The 6000-nt window shown below is 48.4% G+C and overlaps 1 protein-coding gene across 1 annotated transcript in view; it reads left to right on the top strand.

Moving 5' to 3' along the window:
- The first annotated feature begins 1439 nt into the window (after nucleotides 1-1439).
- Nucleotides 1440-6000, top strand: part of MPPED1 (metallophosphoesterase domain containing 1) — a 65319-nt gene continuing 60758 nt past the window's right edge. Inside the window, exon 1 of the mRNA XM_082072213.1 lies at nucleotides 1440-1510. The gene's annotated coding sequence lies outside the window, so the exon portion shown is untranslated. The remainder of the gene's footprint in view (nucleotides 1511-6000) is intronic.

Raw genomic sequence — 6000 nt, 5'->3', positions numbered from 1 at the left:
CCTCTAAAGATCATCTAGTCCAATCCCTCTGCCAGAAGGCATCCAGGAGGGTTTTGAATGTCTCCAGAGAAGGAGACTCCACAACCTCCAAAAAATTTCCTAACTCCTTCTATTTCATTCTAACATAGAACAGATGCCCAAAACTCAATTTTCTTTAATCGAATGGACACTTTCCAGCCCCGGATTTTTAAAAAGACTGTTTGATAAAGTCACCATGTGCACCAAAAGCAGACGTAACTCCACTAATTGTTGCCTAGATATCCAGCATGCTTCCTTGCCTAGTAGGCGATATGGGAACAAGCGTGCAGGAATTAAATTTATTCTTGGAGGGATTTCAAAGTATTTCGGTTTAGAATTGTGCGACAATTGTGCAGGAAAGCCCTTCATATGTAATTCGCCTCTCCTCGATGTATGCATTTAACTCTCCTGCTCTCTACTCATAATATCATAGGAACGTAATATTATATATTTATGATTCTATCATGGCCTGATTTCGAAGCGTAGGGAAAGCTGTGCATGCTCATTGCCTCTGAGAAACACACCAGGCGCTGGCAGGAAAGGGGCCTTCCCTCGTGTAACCCCGGAGCTCCGCACCGCTACCTCACATCGGACCCGACCTCCTCGGCCACCTCGGAGCCCCCGCGTCCTTCTCGCCCAACATCACCACCAAGCACCTGCACTGCCGAAGCGGCTCCCCCGGCCCCAAGGCGCTGGCCGGAGCGGCACATTTCGGCTGCGGCGGGGACGCGGGCTCCGGGACAGCTGGCGCTGACCCCAACGGGCCTCCCGCCCGCCCGCCTAACGGTCGCCAACCCGCCTCACAGCCGGCGCGGCGCGGCCTGGCTGCGGGCACACATCGCCGGGGGCTCGCTGCCAAACTTCCCCCTGGTCTCCGAGGGGAGAAGGAGGGACGGCCGGGCACCGGAGGCCGGGATCCCCCACTCCGCCCCCCGACAATCCCCTAGAAAGACCGGCGCGGAGTTCTACCTCTCCCCCTACACACACACGCTCCCCAGAGTGCTGCCTCAACTCTGCCCCGGGGCGGGCAGCCCCGCCGGCGGGCTCCGGCGGGCTCTTCAGGCGAGGGCCGGGGGGGCGCAGCCACCCCTCCTGCCGGAGGCGGCCCCGCGCCGCCCCCCGCTGACCCCCACCTGAGGCGGGAGGGCGCCAACCCGCGGCTCCGCCGCAGCGCGGGCCGGCAGCGCGTCCCGGCCCCGGCCGGTGGCCATGGAGCACCGTGGGAGCCGTAGCCGGCCGGGCCGCCCCGACCGCGGCCCAGGCGCAGCCCCGGCTGCTCACGGCTCCGGCGGCGCGGGGCACAGCCGGCCGGCGGAGCTCCCCGGCCGGGCGGGGAGGAGGGGAGGGCCGGCAGTGGGGGATTCCTGGCCCCCCAAAGGAGGTGGGGGAGGCGGGGGAGGGGAGGCGGGGGAAAGGGGAGGCTGGGCTCCCGGAGAAGGAGACGATCGCTCGCACAAAATCCTGCGTCTTCAAAGCAGCCCCGGCGGGCAGGGTAAGTATTTCGGGGGAGCCCCCCCCCTCTTCCCCCGCCCCGGGCGCCCCTCTGTCCCTGCAGGGATGGGAATCGGGGGAGAGATGCGTGCGGCCGCCCCGGGCGGGGTCTCTCCGCCAGCTCGGGGCGGGAGAATTGTGCGCAGGGCCCGTTCCCTGGTGCAGGATCGGCTCAAGGCGGCGAGGTTCAAGCCTCAGCGCTGTCTTCCCCGGCTGGGGACTGAGGAGACTGGGGGATGGGTCTGCCAGGGTCTGAACCCCCCCCCTCCACATTCATCCCCCCCACCTACCCACCCCTAAGCGCGTCAGGGTTTTGCATCCCCCAACCAAGCTTCCCCGTGGCTTTTCTTTGCGCCTTAAAAAAAAAAAAAAAAATAGATATATATGCCCCAGAGCTAGAGAGAGTGAGGCGGTCGGGGTGTGGGGGGGAAGGGCTTCTCTGAGGAGCGGGAGAGAGGCGGAGGGAGAGCCGCCGAGAGCCTCGTAGCTCCCCTCGCTCTGCCTCCGTGCTCCTTTGCCGGCGCTCGCCTGCCGCCGGCCGTCAGCAAGGGGGTGTGTGGAGGTAAGGGCTGTCACCGCGCTCCGGGAGTACGGGCTGCCGCTGCCCTGCCCGCGCCTGCCTCTCGGGCCGTGCCGAGTGCGGGCTGGCGAAGGGGGAGAGCAGCTCCCCTGCCCCACGCGTGTCCAGCCGCCTCCCGCCAGCCAGCCGGGAAGTTACTTTGTTCGCAGAGTTCCCGCGGAGGCTGGGCTGCCGCGGGCGGGCGGCGGTGACCCCCCCGCGGGCGCCCGGCACCGCCACCAGCCCGCCCGCTCGGCCCGGGCGAGCCGCTCTCATCCCCGCGCGTTCAGGTGTCACCGGCCGCCAGCGGGGACTTCCCGGTAGGGGAGCCCCGTGAGGAAAATCCGTGTGTGCCTTCCCCGATAGCTTCTCCTTACGTAGCCGGGGGAAGGGGTGACTGAAGTGGAGGAACTTTCCTTTGTCGTAGGAGAGGATTTAGTGACCTCCGAAGTTTTGTTCGGGGAGGAAACGGCTCAATAAGTTTTTCAGGGTTCATGCAAATTTTCATGTAATTTGTGGCGCTGTTTATTTGGTGTCCAGCACGCTCAAAGCAGCGGAGCAGAAAAAAAAAAGATCAGGGACGTTTAGGTAGGGATTGCATTGCTTTTAAGACATTGCTTTCTTAATACCTGCATTTTGCACTTTGAGATGGGTATTGTGGAATACATTTAAAAATGCATATACTTGTCTGTGAATATCACAGAGGATAAGGATGTGGAACATGCAGAAACTAGACAGATTTTAAACATTCCATTCTCTTTGGCGAAAGATCAATAGTTGAAGATTTCTGCTTGCACAGTCTATACCTTGATGATATCATTATTAAGGGATCTTCTGATAATGTGCGGTGTTGATAGCCATTTCAACTTCAGTTAAGGCTTAATGAACATAGTAGGTAATTTAGACTAGTATAAAGGATCTTTGGGTATTCTGGATAAATTTATAACTAGGCAAGATCATTAAACTTTGTAACTTGCTCCTGATAAAGTGTACTCTCAGTTTTGCGAAAGAGTATCTGTAGATATGTAAAATTGCAAGGCTACATTTAAAATGTGCATGTCTGAAATTTGACTACCAAAAAATAGTATATCTTTTGAGAAGACCCGTTAGAGTCATTAAATGACGGTACTCCGTGTTGCACCCACTTGTAATAAACAGTTACATGATGCCAGGCACTGTAAATTTTCTGGTAGAGTACTAAAAAAATGAGGGGGATTAATTCATATTTTATGTATTTAAAAAAAATATTAAATGTAGTGGCTATCCCATGTATGATATATACATGAATTGATTTCTACTAATTATTACCCATTAAATTTTAATAGTATGTGTAAACAGTTTTAGCTTGGCTCTTCTGGTTTGTTTCATTGTCTCAAGCTATCTGAGAAGGAAGAATCCTAAAATTTATTGCTCGTACATTATTCCTTGTATGTCTTCTCTCCCTGCTCTCCTTCGGTCTAGTTTAAAGGAGAGTAACTGCTGAGAATACCTGTACATGTTTGTGTGAAGAAAAGTGCCCATTTTAAAGATATACAGATCTTCTCAGTAGATGAGAGTAAACCCCTCATGCCCTGTATGCAAACCTATTGAACTGGTATTAATAAGCTACTTGTTTTGGTATTAGTTTGTGATGCCAAACAGCAAACATGAGAGAATGCACAGATAAAGCTGGTGCTCTGATCTTTGTTTAAACAGGTCATGCTTTTTATTTAATGCTGTGTGGTAATTACAGGAACTGTCAACAGGAATGTGAAGCGAACTGGAATTCTGATTTGGCACACATGGCCAGTTCTGACATCGATGTGTCTACTTCTTGAGTTAATGGTTCATAGAATATAGTGTTGTTCGTGATCATATTTATTTAATTGAATTAATTATACAGAATTAGAAAAAAGTCCAGATTATGTAATTTTTGGAACCATATATGATCAGATCTGCCTCCTCAGGTGCAGTCCTTCTCACCTGAAGAGTTACACTGGGAGTGGGCTCTTCTGTATAGTAGAACATGTAGAGATGTATAAAAAGGTTACTGTTTTAAGTCAGCTAGAGTTTTACTGCTGAATTACAAGGAAGGAAACTCAAATCCCCTGAAGCCAGGTAGCTGCTTAGTCGATTATCCAAGCAGTTTCTTTTATCAGACATATGGAAACAATAGAAAATAGTAAATGAAAAAGTGCATTTATAATTGAGAATTTTAATATTTTTGTCCATTTCATCCTAAATGTTTAATAAACATAGAAAAAATAAATCAATGCAGTCTGTTTGATTCTTGCTGAACCTTGTTCTGAAGAATTCAGAGAGAATGCATAAGGTAATCCGAGGGAAGAGCCTTTTCACATGTTCCTGTAATGTTAAGATATATTAGAATATTGCAATGTAGAGTTTGAGCTCTCAGAATAAGACAAAGTACAATGCTGCAAACCTTAATTTGGATGTTCTGGCTCATACACTAGTTTGGATTCTGCCATCATTGTTAGTAGGTAATTTGGGTCTGCGTGAGAGTGTCTGAGGGCAAGGTAGTCTCCAGTTGTTATTTCAAACTTAAATACATGCTTCTGTTTAAATTCTGGATGTTCTAGGTAATGTTTTGAAATACAAGGAAGCTTAGTAATGTAAGGAAATCCTTAAAGGTCGATGCTTTGAGTGCCTCTTAGAAAGTCATTTTGTCAGGCTCATGTTATTACAAATAAAATAACATGTGAATGTAATCCTTGCGCAAGGTTGCAGAATGACTGTCCAGTATAAAATCTATCACAAGGAGGAGCAGAGCTGTTGTGTGAATGGCTATTCACCTGCTTCTCCAGTGACCACCTCTGGAGGGTAAAGCAGTTCATTCTTTGTAACTGCTCACTGCTTGACCTAATTGTTGAAGCTGTCAACAAGTGTGGCAGTTTTGTTGTGATTTGGAACAACAATGGAAATTGTATTAGGATTAAAAAATAACCATCACAGTGTTTATGTAGTAACTTGCAGTCATAACTGATTTGGGATTCATTACACTAACCTAAATACAAAATGCTTAGCGTTTTCCATTCAGTCACTATTTAAAATGCCATTATTTATCATGGGAGTAAGATTTGGTTCGTAACGCCATTTAAATATGCTGTGCTGTGTATAAATATAGCCATACTAATATTAGTGCGATAAGGACTTGTCTTCTTTTTTACTCAGATTCAGAAATCTAACACATATGTATAATACATTTCAATTGCAAGTATTTGCTGTTACTTTTATGTAGTTTTCATTTATACATTTATACATTTCCGCTAAAACCAAGCTTACTATATTTAGTATTTGTATGGCATGTCGCTCAACCTTTTAAATTCAGTTCCTCTGCCATACAGCCAATACAGCTTCCCTTATGGCAGGTGAGGGTCTTGCCATTCAGCCAAAGACTGAAGCCAGCAGAGCAGCTGTAGAAGTGGCATATGAAGGAGACTGATGGTTACTGATATTTTTGACTGTTTTTTCTCTGCCTTTTCCTAATTGGCTGTTTTTCTCAAGCTCCCTCTTTGCCAGCTCTCGCAGTCGCTTCACTTTCCTTAATGTGCTGTGTCGCTCAAACATCCTGCATGCCACTTTATTTGTTATCACCTTATTCCTCCTCTCACCGACTCTATCATATCCCGTCTTCTCTCTCTTTTGTGACACTAATCCTGCTTATTTTTTTCCTTCTCCGTCAAATAAAATAGAAACATAGTGTTCTACCATGGCACTGATAATTTCTCTGCGTTGCTGTATTATTTTTCTCCCATATCTTTTGTTGAGTTTCTGGAGACTGCAGGCTGTTTGGAGCAGAGACTGTGTCTATGGTTGTACAGTGCCTAGCATAGTTTGCTGTTGGATTTCCTCTGGTCTGTGGACACTCATATGATAATAAATAGTAATACTGGGATTATTTCAATTTTGTGGAAAGCCTTTCTTTTGGTTCT

Source organism: Streptopelia decaocto (genome assembly GCF_964273445.1).
Source record: "Streptopelia decaocto genome assembly, chromosome: 1".
NCBI lineage: Eukaryota > Metazoa > Chordata > Aves > Columbiformes > Columbidae > Streptopelia > Streptopelia decaocto.
The sequence above is the reverse complement of the archived record's forward strand: the minus strand, read 5'-3'. Positions and strand labels throughout refer to the sequence as shown.